We start from the raw sequence: 15,279 nt of genomic DNA on the forward strand, positions 1-15,279 counted from the left end.
TACATAAACATGGATTCAAATGACACACTTCTGCAAAGAAAAGCTCACATCCCCTTGAAGTCTTTCTGATTCTACATTGAAATGATTCCCACTCCCTGATGAAAAGGAAATAGGACAGTAATTTCATAATTTATGAATCTCCCAACCATTAGTATTTGAGGAGAACTACCAAAGTCAGACAGCTCTGTCTTAAAAGCCAGACTGCTTACACAACTCAGAACAATCTTACCCATAATTCCTATTTGTTTTGAAGGGTTCTTAGCACAGATGATGCCCTCAGGTAATCTACAGGGGAAGCATGGTAGTCAGATCTGGGTCTGAGTCAAGGTAAGATTCAATTCTATTGGCACTGGGTGTCCAATATTGAAATACTCATCTCTCTCTCCTTCAGTTCCTTGTGTGTGAAACTGGACATTCTAAGTTTTCCCCATTTTTATGTGGTCCATTTTAAGCAAACACTTTTGAACAGGGACTGTGTCATTACCAGGTGGACATAGCTATCTCTATTACTCTATAATATAAATTACAATAAGAAAAAAAAAAAAAAAAAAGGTACTTTATACTGTTCCTGAAGTAGCAGCCTGAACAAGCAAACCACAATGTCTATACAGACAAATAAAAGGAGCAATTGGCTCTCGAATTTTTGAGGCACAAGTTATAGTTGTAGTTCAGATGATACAAGGTCTACAATTAGTCAAGAAGCTGCACTGCCTATCTTGAGAACCTTCAAGCAACTTATAATATCTGAATGCAGCTACTGGTTTAGCTGGTCCCCTAGATTCACCATGATAAAATGTTCAGTCCAGTGGTCAGTGACCTAGTGCAGGACCTGGAGGCCTTGGTTCCGGTCTCCTTTCTCATATCTCTGTGCACAGTTTTAAGCAAGTCACTTTTCTTTCAGTCTGGCTGATTTAAAATGGAATAAAAATAATGGAATAAATGGAACAAAGCATTATTCTCAACAATACAGGAACATTTGAACTGTATGTTTTCTATAGTATAAGGACACTTAAACGCTACAGTAATGGAACTAACAGAACACTCAGTAATCATTAGGTAGCTCCACATTTGCTTTAACATGCTCTGTCCATAGAAAATTCAGTGCCCATTTCAGTACCTGGTTTCAAGTTCTCTTAATATAAGAACATTTGCGAAGTCCTTAATAGGAAATAAAATTACCTTTTCAAACTAGCAACGCCTACAATTCTTCAGCGGAAGTTGAACAGTAATCTGCTTGCATCTTTGCAGCTGAAATGCTCCACTTTGTGTGCAGTCACATTAAGCCATCTTACAATGCTTCTTTGTGGAACCGATTGCCTAGTGACATTAGGAATGTCTTTTAAACTCTTATTTTTCTACCTTCAGCAACAGATATCTCAGAAACTATCTTTCTCTCTGGCAAGCGCTAGGGCAGTGAAACTGACAAACTTGCTCTCACTGTCTCAGAAGTATGTCAGATGAATCATTTTCAAAAAAAAAAGGGCATCTGACTCCAGAATTAGTAAAGCCTGTCCCTAGTGTTTTTGGTTTGGTTCTTTTTTTTTTTCCCCCAAAGATGACTGTAAGAAAAAAATGCACAAAACTTGCTCAGAGTTTCTGCAAATGATTAGTACATCAACTGAATACAAACAGGGAAAAAAGAGCAACTCGTTTTCCCAGGCTTCACCTGCTTCAAGATCCCAAAATTATACATTGCTTTCTACAGGTGTTCAACCTGTCTTCAAATAGAGGGCCCCCAACAAGTGTTCAAGTAGAGCCTTTGACAGGTCTGGGCAGTTGCACAGGTGTAAAAGGCGTTCAGTGATGTCAGCTTCTTAACTTACTCTCTACTCCTAAGAAAGGACTTTCCAGTCCTTAGGGAAAAAAACGCCTGAGCTGGATGTACAGACACTTGCCGGCAGGGAGAGAACTGGAAGTTGCCTGAGGGGGGAAGGAAGCACAATGCCAGCCCCTCTCCCGAATGTCCTGCTGCTGTACGCAGGCAGGGAGCACGGCCACTCTCTCAGACGGGGCTTTGCTCCTATCCTCCCGACTAATCCTCTCACAGAACAACCTAAACATTTCTATTGCCCTCTTCTTTCAATCGCCAACTCCCTCCAGTATCGTAAGAATTTGCGCAGCTTCATAAGCGATTGCCTTCCTACACACGCCTTCATCAGCACTGGCAGTTAGCACCGATAAAGCACTGAAGCTGCTTATCTGTATTTATACTTCGCTGACAGGAACACATTGCCTCTCTGTGATTCTGGAGAGCACAAAGCTTCCTGAACCCCTGACCCCCACCAAAAAGCCTGAGCACCAGCTGCTCCTACCAACTCAACTCTCTTGTACCTCCCAGCGGTGATTTTTCCCCCCCCTTTCCCTTTGCACAAACACTATACAGAAAACTCACTCGTAAGACACGCCGGGGTGCTCTGAGAAATCCTGCCATGACCAGCGCCTGAGAGCTTGCCAGGCGGGAGCAAGCACCCGCGCCCCAGCCGCCCCAGCCTCCCGCCAGGCTTGTGTCACGCCCAGGAGTCTGGACGGCAAAGGAGGGGTCGGGCATGTCCCACACGCCCCTTCTCCCGAGCAGCAGCAAGGCCGGCCGGAGCCCCCGAAATGGAGAGAACGGGCAAGCGCGGCCCGCTCCCCCCGCCCCGGGGGCTCCCGGCGGAAGAAGGGCCAGTGTTTACAACGTGCCCCGCGAGAACCCAACGGGACTCGGGGCTGGGGAGGAGGCCCCGCTCACGGAGCGGTAGCGGAGCCCGTCCCCGGCGCGGAACGGGAGCGGCCGTTACCAGGCGGCGGCGGTGAGGAGAGCGCGCGCCGTTACCTGGTTGGCTCCCGGCGGCTGCGCGCGTAAACGGCGGGAAAAAGGAAACCCAGGGCCGAGCGCCTTTCCTGCGGAGGGAGGCGGGGTGCGGGCAGTTCTCGCGAGGCTTCTGCACTGCTCTCGCGAGAGCGGGGCTGTGTGGGTCTGCCGGCCCGGGGGCTGCCTTCTCACCCCGCCGTTGGGGCAGCCGCCCCGGGGCGGGGGCTGCCGCCCGCGCCCGCCGTTCAGGTGCCACGGGCTCCGCCATTTCAAACATCCATCGCGTCCGACAAGCGTTGTCCCAGCCCTCTCCTCCTCAGCCTGTGTCTGGCCTGGCGTTTGGGATTTCCACCGAGAGCTGCCAGAAGAAAGCCAAGGGGACGAGCCAGGCCTTGGCAGGTGCCGCGGTTAAGCATGGCAGCAAGCACAAAACACTGTGGAAAAGCAAGGGTGTGTGGGAGAGCCTGCATTAAAACAAATGCTGCCCATACAGGGGAGCCTACCTGAAAGAAGTTCTTGCTGGTTTAGATGTAAAGAGGATCTTCGGGATATACTACTGTGGCAGAAGTGGCCTTGCTAGTATTCAGGCTGTGCTGCCAAATCTACCTTTTCCGCAGGATTTGTAGCCTGCTGACTGCTGGGGCTTACACACAGAAGATGTATTTGCAATGCTTTCCCCCCCACCTTCTTGATCTTAACAGATTCAATGGGTTTGTCATTTAGCATACTGCAGAACAGCCTAGAGCATATTTTAATGGTTTTTGTGAATATGAAAACTGGTAGGCTCATATAATTAGTATGGCATAAGGCAGCTGAACTTTTGTGTCACTTTTGAGATTTTTACCAATGTAATTTTTTTGCCCAAATTGCAGATCAATGTTCTTTCATTCACTGGGACCAACCCTGCTCTCTGCCATGAGATAAACCCCTTGATTTTTAGTTTGTAGTTTTCCTGAGTAATGAAATAGAAACAAAACACAGCTTTTCACTGCTGCTATTCTGCCTTCACATGATTCCACTGAACCATTTTGGTATGTATAGAAACACTTGCAGAGGCAGCTTAGTGGCATGATTAGAAGACACAATAGTGATCAGTTTGCAAGGGCCAGTACTGCAAACACATACTTTCTAGATTATTAATAGCGGTATGAAAAAAGTTAGGTGTCCAGGTATTTAATAATTGTTAGTAGCTGTTCCATCACTCAGATCACTCATCTCCAGAAAGTATCATAAATACAGAGCTACAGCGTAAATAAAGCTGGATCTGAAATACTATTTCAACATTTCTGAAGTATTTTGAAATGCTGTCAGACAGGAGTCCAAGATGACCCGTGATTAAGCAGGCTTTAAATCTGTTGTTCACCTTTGTTGAAAATACTCTTGGTTTCCCATCAAATATGTACCTTGAATTCTGAAGTGTTTTGAAAAATCTTGTAGTTAACTTTTCTGCTTATTCCTCACCATTGTTTAACCACTTATTTTTCAACTAAACTAAAATAAATCCAATGTTCAGTAGCTCAGCAGCAGATTACTTACATCGTAAGTTTGATCCATTATCATATCAGTACACATATGGTAGAACTAAAACTAGCTATGTCTTATGGAAGAAACAGTCATAATAGGTCTTATAGATGCTCCAGTCTTCTTAAGTAATGCTTGTTGGCAGCTTTTTAGTCTACTTTTGAAACTTACAAAATGTAAAAATTTGTGGTGTAGGAAAGTAGTCATTTCCTCAGAGTTCAGAGAAAGAGATGTCTTAAATATATACGCAGATCTGATAAGGAGCAATAAAATAGCCCTCTTGCCGATTGTTCAGGTATTTTACCATAAACTGGACCTTTCTTTCTATTTATAGGAAGCACTCTGGAAAATAATTATGTCATCCATTTTATTTCCCAATAAACTGTGTGAGCAGTTTATTCTCATATTCTCTCATGTTGAACTTTACAGCAATATAAATCCATTGACTTCTACAGTGTTATTCTTATCTATTCACCAATAAGTGATAATGGATTAAGACCAGCAGTTGAACTTTACCTTTATCTCTCTTCCAGATTTATTTGATTTTGTGTATTCCATAATCACATACTTGGCCCCAATTACTGAATAGATCCCTGCCTCATTAAACGTACTAGAAAACTACTGAAGAGTCTGATATTCCACATTCACTTACATTGGATGTCTTAAGCTGACTAGTCTAACTGGAACTGCATCTCATTCATCTCATAAGAGTAAACACACACACCTAGACAATAAAACTGTGGGAAAAATGCTTCACCATTGTTGCGCTTGAACAGATACGAAACTTTCTATGGTGTCATGGCTCATGTCCAAATTTCAAAATAACCCTTAATATGGCACATTAAACTAGGTGACAGAATACTTATCCATGAACAACTCTGCAAAAAGGGAATCTCATTTAATCCTAGCCCGTTTTAGACCTGGCTGACCTGCAGTGTTTAATCTTACTAACAGTATGTGAAGCTGTTGATTTTCAATTACGCTTTAGTGGTAATGCCTTCCTTCTTGATGACTGGACTATTTACCAGCATATCAACTAATGACTGAATTTCTATTGTAAGCGTACTGCAATGTTGCAGCACAGATAAAATAAAAAATAGCCTTTAATTCATACACCCACCCCCTTTTTGGGGGGTAGTACAGAGGCTGCATCAGTGTTTCTAACCATTCAGGTAGCAGAAGGTGACCTAGCTCACTGCATATGCATACAGAATAGGTTAAAAGAGATTAGCAGAAAGCTTACATTTTTTTGCTTCTATTACCTTACATTTAGATGTAAAGATTAAAACCGGCTTTGAATTACACCGGGGAACTCCAATTTAAATATTTTGAATGCTTTAAATGCAATGGTAAATATATCACTTTTTTCCTGTATATATAAATATATATACACATATATATATATATAAAATAGTGAAGTCCTTATTTATTTGCATGAGATTTAGTAGATTGCACATATACATTCATGGCCAGTGTGCTCACAACCTCCTTGACTTGCAGATCTGCATTGAGGGATAAATATATTGCTTAACTCTCTAGTCACGTTCATTTAATAAACTTTATGTTGCAGTTGCCAATAAGGACATCAAAGGAGCCCAGCTTCAGATGCAGCAAATAAGAGCATGTGGCACAGTTCAGCTGCTACCTAAACGGGATATGAACTGGGAGTGTAGGAACTGGCAGTCCTCTGAATGGTATGATTTCTTACAGCTGGGAGGGTGCACAGAGCACACCACTGCTGTCTGGCACAGGTAGTTGCTTTCTCTGGAAAAGTAAGAAGGAGCCACTCCATCACCCCCACTAGCTGAATTTGATTGTTCTCAAGCTGCTTGCATAGCCACTTTTGAAATCGAGCCAAGATCAAATTCCCTGATGCTAGTAACATTGTTCGCTTTAAGAAACCCTCTTCTTTGAAGTGCTTTCACTGCTACTCATCTGTAGTCAGAAACAGCCAGGATTTATTCAACTGAAACTCTCAGGTCTTTTAGAGAGCCTTGATGGAGGGAAAAAAAAGCAACCTGAGGGATGCTGTTGCAGGACCCCAGTGCATTGTTCCTGGTCCTCAGACTCTAAGCAGCAGCACCTATTTGTGTTAGCTGCATGCGGAAATGTTTTGCTCCTATTGATGTTTCTCAGGTTAACATGAATAGTCTGAGTAGTTATGCATATTTATCTCAGCCTTGGAAGGCTGTTTCAGGCTTGGAAGGCTGAAGTAAAAGTTTACAGTTCTGTGTACAAAATCATGCCACCTACCTTTTGCTGTAGCGAACGACAAGAATTCAGGACAGGAAAACAAGCAAAAGAGAAACAACATATGGGAAATAATATTTTACTTACCTTTTGAGAAAAAAAATCCCCAAACAATGGCCCCTGCCCTTCCTGCCCTTCCTGCCCTCCCAAAAAAAACAGCTGAGGAAAACCCAAATAGAACACATAAACTGGAGAGAGAGAGGATGGCAAGCAATATTTTGAAAAACTGATTTATTTGGTTTGAATTTTAAAAATGTGCTGTGTTAAAGTCCTGTAGCTTTAGAAATAAAGCGCTCTTGTAGCATTTTGTAGGCTCTACAAAGAGTCCCTGTGCAAACCATACAGTTCAGCCAGCTATAATTTTTTCTTTTGAAAATGGTTTATTTCTTAGCAAGTTTTCCTTCCGTATTTGATAGCAAAATCAACAGAGATGATAAAAATTAAACTTTTTTTCCTGATGAATATTAGCTTCTGTGAAAGTACAAAACATTCCCTATCTTCTTTTCTGTTTTCCCACACTTTGAAGAAAAATTTTTAACATAGGTAGAATGCTGCTAATGAGAAGGTCATTTCAATCTGCTATTGATTGAGTTTTTAAGCTGCTCAGGAGGCCTTTTTATTGGCACTCTACAAAAGAATAATAATGTTCATTTTTGCATCAACCTGGAAATAGCTGGCAGTAAACACCTCCATAATTGAAGCTTCCTGTTGGGTGACTACCATAAAGTCTTACATAATCCTGTATAGATATTTTTGTATCTAGTGGTTTATGTCCACTGGGGACTCTGATTTTTTTTTTTTTTACATCATGAACGAGAACGGTAATTGTTTCACTTAAAGATAGACAAAATTAAGATTTCCAGGGACATGGAAGTAGTTATGAGAGGGTTTTCAAAAATGTAGTTACACAGATGGCGAGAAGAGTCACATTTACTTAAGTTAAAGAGTTATTTTGTCCTAACAGGCATGACAAAACCTGTCTTCATTCCTTTCTGTTCAGCTCAGCAAGTACTTCTGTGCTCCAGTAGTTAATCAGTTACCAGATTCCACAGCTTTTGTTTTCACACTGTTTAATTTTTCTTATTTGACACAGAACCTGTGAATGGATTTGGTTGCAGATACAGGTACAACTTTCACATCTGCCTACTCTTTATGATTAGGACTGCATTTTGTTACCATTGCCACCAGCGTTACTCATTCTAAACAGGTAAATTTCTAATAAGTATATAGAAAGAAAGCAGTAAGAATGACAATTACATTTCCTGTCTTACCATAAAGCCAATTCTGAATATGTAAATCTAGGTTTAATTAACTACATAAAATTGAACAATTAAAAAAGTTAGTCTGGCAAGAATTAGTAACCACACATCTTACTGTAATGGCACTATGCCTTGTCACGACAGTGCTGTTAGGAGACAGGGATTATAAAAACACTGTATAAAAGAGAAGACCGATAGGCAATACTTAAGTGACCTGCTCAAAATACTAAGACATTGGCAGTGGAGTTTCTATCTCTCACTTCCATGCTTAGTTCATTGAACTGTCTCTCCAGTGAATACTCTTGCAGACAGAGCAGATGATGTTGAGCTGCACACAGAAGGGTCAAAAAGCTGCACTCACAAAAATCCTGTTGACAAGCGCCATAGAGACTGGCAGTACTCAGACACATTAAGGAGATAGCCATTATACCACTTCAAGCATAAGAGAAATTTCTGCTTAAGGTTATCTTAAATGAATTTTAAAGAAAGACTTTCAAAACTCACCCTTCTGTTTGAATTGTGAAAAGTTCTGTTCTTGATCGGGGTGATAAATATTTACTATTGACTTCCCCTCCAGCTATAAACCTCAAGTGTAAGTAAGATGAGGAAGCCACTGTGGACCACACTAGAGAATGCCGAGAGGAGATCTGCTGCACCTAAGATATATACAATGTGCAATGGATAACCTAATATGCCTTTCATTTAACTGGCTGGGCAGGTTTCTGCATTCTGGAGTGCATGGAATCATACCAGAATTTGTTGGCATAACAGGCCCGTCAGACCGGTTCCTGGGGCGCCCAGGAACCTGCCCAACCAGTCTGCATCAAAGGCTGGCCCAACATGCTGCAGCTCAGCTCCGCTCGGGGAGGCTTCGTACACGGTGAATTATTCACGCCTCTGTCAACTCCCAACATACTACTCAGAGAGAATGATGTAGCCTCCAGCGAAATAATTTACTGAGGGGTGGGGGAGTGATACATCCTTGTTAAATGTAGCAAGATCTTATTGTTATAAATTTTCTTTCATTTTATATGCAGATGCACTGGGCTAGAGGTCTTGCCCAGCATAAGTACAAAGAGAAACAGGGAAGAAAATACCTTTTTTTTATAACACTAACTGTACAGACTTATTATAATCAAATAACACCAAATCTTTAGTGTAACCAGCTAAAAAAAACCCCAAATTATGCTCTAATTCAGATTTGTTTCCAGTCCTGCTCTAAGTGTTTAAGTATACCTACCATATGTGTAGGATTCAGCATAGCTTTGTTACATGTGGGAGACAGGACACTGGAAGCTTGCAGATGGAGTATCCACCTCTTGACTTCGGTGGAGCCCTAGGTCAGTGCAAGCTCACCCTGAATTACTGCACAGGATATTTCAAGGTGAAACAGGTCAGAGAACATGGAGTGTATGGGACATGCTTCCATAACCATGAGGAACTACTCGTGAAGCAACACCCTGCCTCTCCAAAGGATACAGCAGCTGCCCTGTTACAATAGCACTTGGGCTGCAGCAGCAGCTGTGCTTCTTCTTGTTCATGGCTGGGGGGCAAGAATACTTGCACATCAGTCCTGCATATAGCATAGTTATTCAAGCTGTAGGCAGAGATCAGGATATGCCCTGACAGAAGCCTGCATCTGTGTAAACTTATTACTTTTTTTTTCAAATACAAATATAGACCATAATTTTCAGATCTCCTGCTGTGATTGTCAGAGATGTTGACTAAAATCAGTAGGAGCTGTAGAAGTTTAACACTTCTGGAAATGTGATCATGGGTACATACAATCAGTCTGCTAAACCTATGCTTAGGCAGGTTCCTTTATTTTTTATTTAGGCACATAATTTAAACACTCAGGCTTGAAAATACTGGCTCTATCGAATGTCGACAAAGGCTCTGAGTAACTGTAGAAACCTGTGTTTGTTCATAAAATGATCCTGCAGTGGTATCACTTACCATTTTTTAGATCTTCTTTTCTTACTTACCCATTTTAATAATAGTTACTAGCCAACTAGTGGTCAGAACAGGAAGTTACCATCAAATTCAACCAGCGTTGCACAACATGGGCAGTTTTTTCATCATTGACCAGAATACATAAAAGAAGAAATGCTGATATTTGAATATACTCTGCTCAGATTATTTTACTACAGGGAAGTAACCCTTCCTATAAGACTACATCTTATGATAGCCTTGAAAGGAAGGCTTATTTCTGAAGAAGGCAGCTGGATTACTAACTGAGCTGAAATGACAGATGTACGCTGTTTGTGCTTGCAGTCACACCACCTTAGGCTATGATTTCATACAGCTAAGCAGGGCTGGGCTTGGTCAGTACTTGGATAAGAGATTTACAAAAAGTCCGCTGCAGGAAGTGGTTTTGGTGATTCAGTAGGCTATACTGAATAACTGGGCACCAGTGCCAAATGTGATGGAGACATTGGGTTCTGGATATGCCACAGTCTTAGTGCCATATAAAATTGAAGTTTTTAAAGACTCCAGAGCCCTTTCCACAAGCACTACATCTTGAACTGTAAATCCCTGTCCAATGTGAATGTACTATGTCTGCCTACAATTTGTTTTTATGAGTGTTGTGTAATTGGATAAACTGCGTAACTGATTAACACAGGTAAATTAGCACCCAAAATAACTGTTAGACTATACAATGTGGAAAAGGTTCTGCTTGCATAGTAGACTTAAGGAGGGGTGGTGTGCTTCAAAGCTGGTCTGCTCCTTCCAGCTATGTCAGCTGGTCTTATAAAAGATGCTGTCTGAAATTTTACGTCCTGCATCCTGAGCTCATCATGGCAACACCAGGGCTGAGGAAAGAACATTTTGACCATCTTTAAATGGGTAGAATAAATGCCGGCTTTCTTGATACCTTTTCTCCAGATTAAACCTGGAGCCTTATAGTGAATCTGATGGTGGGCCTTTAAAAGACATTGGGCTTGCCACTTAACTCTTTACTGGAGTCTGAAAAGTATAGGGATAAAAGGGATCTTTACTGTCTCTTCCTTTGACTTGATAGCTTAAAGAAGAGTTTGAACACCTTGTCTCCTCTCCAGCCTCTTGCTCCCCCAAACCAAAACCACCATGTACACACCTTACAGATTCAGTTGGGGCTTCTCATCTGTAGGAGCTTCTCATATAGGGTTGCTGGCAGGGTTGAGACCTTAAATTAGGCTTTTATATTCACTTCCACAAGTTACAGAAATTTAATTTTTCATAAGTAAAAAAGGAAAGGTATAGGACAAAGAAGTCATTGTATATATTGATACCTTCTTGGATAAACATCACTTGACTAGTTGTCATGAGCCTTGCAACTCATGACAGTTCTACAAATACATATACCACAGAAATAAATATTGTAGTATCAGACTTGCTTGGAGTTCTCTGTGAGAGAGATTGCTTTTCCTCCTAAAGAAGGCAGTATAATTATCTGAAGTACTGAATCCTCTCTTATTTCAAATATAATTTGCAATAAAGGGCGCTTACAGATGAATGCTCTTTCAAATCAGATGTATTATTAAATGCTTTTCCAACTGAGAATAAATTATAAGTTGTTTGTCATCTCCAGTCAAGAAAAGTTGCATAATGCTTATCTGTGAACTCTTCCAATTTATATGATGATCACATAAAATCTTCAGGAGAAGAGGCTCGGAGAGGTGCAATTCTGAAAAGTAAGACAATCTAAATGGTGCAGGCTTCAACTTGTTCTTATAGTGAAGGTATGCACAAACATTCATGTCTACAAGTATTCATTACGGAGAGTTTACAACATACCTCCCCGTAGCTATCAAAAGCTGCTCAGTACTTTCACAAACAAATTCAGATAACACGCATGCCCCCACACCCCTATCAGAGTTAGGTAATATCACTCTCCTCTTGACTGTTGTGTAGGTGTAAGGACAGGCAGAATGTTGGTTCATAAAGGGCATACTGAAAAATAGGCCAAGTCCTACCTTGGATAGGAAAGGGAGGTAGCAGCAGTTAATTTCTGACCTAGAGGCTAGCCAGAGAAAAGTGCCTCCAAGTGAGCCAAAGGATGCAACCTAAAGCATTTTTTGACGCTCTTCTGAGCAAGAACAGGTTTAGAATTTGTTGCAACTAATTTGCTGATGATGACAATTTCTCATTTACCTCAGCTGAGACAGCAGGGCTGGGTGCTGGCAAGATATCAAAAAAAATTACAAGAGCACTATCACTGTTCTCACTACAAGAGTAAGCCTGATATAAAAGCTTGGCTATTTTTCTCTGAGAGGAAAAAGCCTTGAAATATTATTCTTCTTAGTGTCAGTCTACCTCTTTCTCCACAATTCTCAAGACTGTCTTTAACAGTTGGTCCAGTTCAGTAATTCAAGAAGGGAAATCAGTTTTGTGAACTTTTGGGTGTAGAGAGGTCTCACTATGGGCTGTAATGCTACAGGAACGTTGTGAGGAAATGTAAGAGAAGAATTAATTCCTAGGAAATTCCAACATTCCCTTCCACTCTTGGAAAGGAGGAGGGAAAGAAAGGAAATACAAACAGAAAGTAGCTGAAGCACCTCAGACCATTACACTGGAATGATTACTCTGGAATGAGATTGCACAAATGGCTGGAACCTCCATTTTTTTCTAATTCAAAGAAGTCCTCCCTACAAATACTCCTTTCCAGCACTCTCTTATATAGAGAGTGATTGGTTATTGCTTATTTCAGAAAAGACTGCCACAGACTAAAATATCAACATCCCTTGTCATTGGATTTTCTTCTTGTCTATTGTCTGTATTTGACCAGGTTTGAATTATTGTTATGAAGCATTGCAGCTTACCCTCTTACAGACATTTAGAAATACTTTGCCTTTTTTGTGGAGATTAATCTTTACAGAAGAGTATTTGCTATGAAGAGAGTTAAAAGCAGGAACCAGAAGTGGCATTGCTGTAATTGTTTCTGAATAAGAAATATTTTTCTGTTATTTGTCTTCTTTTTCAGATGATACTGTATTAAGCAACAGGCTTCCTATGTGGAGACATGGAAGCATGGGATATCAGGGACCTCACAGTTATCTTTTCCCATGCTGAAATTAGATATTTTATTTCTCCATTTTGTCTTCTACATCTTCAGTGGGTTTTTAAACATAAGGACTACTTTCCCATCATGGTGATTTAGCTTGTACTTACAGCCTCTTGTGCAGTCCTTTGCAAAGACCTTGGAAAACCCAAGTAAATTATCTACTACTCATTTATCTGCTCTTTTACTAGTACACCAAGTAGTTTTAATAAGGACCTACAGTTTTCTATTGCAGGAGGCTTGCTGAAATGTCCTTAGCATATTAGGTTTCTCTTTGTGTTTCATATTGCTAAATGTAATAATAGTTTAAATCAAGCTGTTGCTGAAGAAAGGCTCACTAGAATTTCCCAAGATTATTCACTAGGTTTATTTTTTAAAAAAGAATATGTATTTGTTGCTTTCTGGTTCTTTGAGTATTAGTGAGAAAATATATTTTTGGTTTGAAACTTGATATTAGTGAGAAAATATCTTTTGTTAGAAACTTAAAATGCGACTTTGTTATTAAGCATCCTCAGAATTCAGAACATCGAGAGAAACCCAACTGCTCTTACGTTCTGTTACTTCATTCAGCAGTTTTTTGTTGCAGCATTTTCTCTTGCAATACCTAAAGCTTTGTTGGTCTCTCTTATTTCTTGTACTTAGAAACAGCAAGAGCAGGAGAGTATTGGGAAAATACTAGATGGAAGTAAATGTAGGTTCCAACTTTTCAAAAGAAAAGCAGACTTCTGCAATTAATATCTTTCAGGTAAAATTCTGAACTTCTGAAGTTAGAAGGAGCTTTGCTAATGACTTTACTGAAGCCAGATTTGTAATCTTCTTGTGCTATCTTTCTTGTATGATAAAATAATCAAACAATCTTTTGAAAAAATTACCGTTCCAGTATATGTTTCTGGCTTGAGCTGTTAAGAGAGCTATTTGCTTTTTGAAGCAAGGGGGAAAGATAAACTTGAGCAGCCATTTCCTCTGTGGTGCTAGTCAGTACACAGGATACAGGACCATGCTTTAGTAACCCGAGAATCCCTTCCAGGCCTTGCATGATAAAAGCAGCAAATCGAGAAACAGACCCATCAAGCCTCCAGCTTTGACCTTCAGCCCGTGACTTGAACCATAAGTATGCTTGCATCAGCCTAGCGCATCATCCAGCAGATCACTAGCTGGCTGTAATCCAGTGACCATCTACCTCTGGTGAATTTGATTCTGTGGGAAAGGTCTAGCAGCATCCCGTTGCAATAAGCAGGAAAGCATGCTGCTTAACAATGCCTTGTGCTCAGATAAACCCATTAAGTGGCAGACTCCCCAGCTGCATTATAGGGTTTTTCCATCATGCCTCTTGCCTGCCAAGTAACACCATGTGTCAGATGTGTCCTTTTGTCTTGAAACGGGTTGAGGTACTGTGTTGCATGTCAGAAAAGAGGAATCATAAGAACATTTTTAATTAAATGCACTTCATTGTATTTAGTTCTTTTGCTTCCTTAGTGACAGTGCTTCTAAGGCTAAATGACAGTAATTTGTCAAGGGCTACTAATGCATATCTAGAATATATAGAATAAGAACAGTCTTGCTTCATCAATCTCCAAAATAGCTAATCCACTTTTTAATCCACTTTGCAAGCTACAACATATTGAAATTACAAGGCGCTATGAGGAGGGATGCTGAATCTGAAGTTAACTGCTGTTGTTTCAAAAGCACTCACTCTCAGAACAATCGAGTAACCTATAGAAAACCCAGGGAAACTGGTGTTTATATAGCTCTTATGTCTGATTCCTTAACAATGTTCTGTGTTTCTTATGGATATCCGTAATTAAAAAGAAATTGGTTCTTTTCTCAAATTCATTTTATTTGCTCTTTGTATGAAGAGAAAAGGACCTCTGACTTTTGAGAGCCTTTTTTTTGGTCTTATTTGTCATTGTTTCTTACATTAAATTCAATTTTGTGACCTCTAACAGGTATCCGCTGTCCCCACTTAAGTGTCTGAGCAGTTATTTATGTCTTGACTTAGTCACACTGAACTAAATTAATTTCTGTTAAAATTAATGTAACTAACAGGGAGATGAATTGGGCCTACTTGTTTCATCTGATCTCCTCCTCTCCCTCTCTCATTTCTTCAACTTCTGTCATCTATGGTCAGTTGTTTATATTCAGCAACTACAACAGAGTCATATCTTCATTGCTTAACCTGTTGTCAGCTCTCTCAGGACTTTAAAAGGAAAAAGTTCACAACAGTATGGCAGCATTATTGAAATGGGATGAACAGAGGGGCTTGGTTTTATGCCTTATCCAGTATTTCTTCTTTATCCTATTTAAAATATAGATTAGCTACCTTCTGGGCAATCCCAGGAGGAGGTAGCTTCTGGCAGAGGGAGGGGAAGAGCAGTGGGAGGTGGGATAAGGTGTTGTAGTGCCTTTCCCCCCCA

General features: G+C 40.6%; 1 protein-coding gene across 1 annotated transcript in view; it reads right to left on the reverse strand.

Moving 5' to 3' along the window:
* RBBP8 (RB binding protein 8, endonuclease) overlaps positions 1–2,435 on the reverse strand; it is a 38,578-nt gene extending 36,143 nt beyond the window's left edge. Inside the window, exons 1-2 of the mRNA XM_050891032.1 lie at positions 2,393–2,435; positions 1,180–1,317 (exon numbers count right to left, since the gene is read on the reverse strand). The gene's annotated coding sequence lies outside the window, so the exon portion shown is untranslated. The remainder of the gene's footprint in view (positions 1–1,179; positions 1,318–2,392) is intronic.
* Between the last annotated feature and the right edge of the window lie 12,844 nt (positions 2,436–15,279).

Source organism: Gymnogyps californianus, chromosome 2 (assembly GCF_018139145.2).
Source record: "Gymnogyps californianus isolate 813 chromosome 2, ASM1813914v2, whole genome shotgun sequence".
Lineage (NCBI taxonomy): Eukaryota > Metazoa > Chordata > Aves > Accipitriformes > Cathartidae > Gymnogyps > Gymnogyps californianus.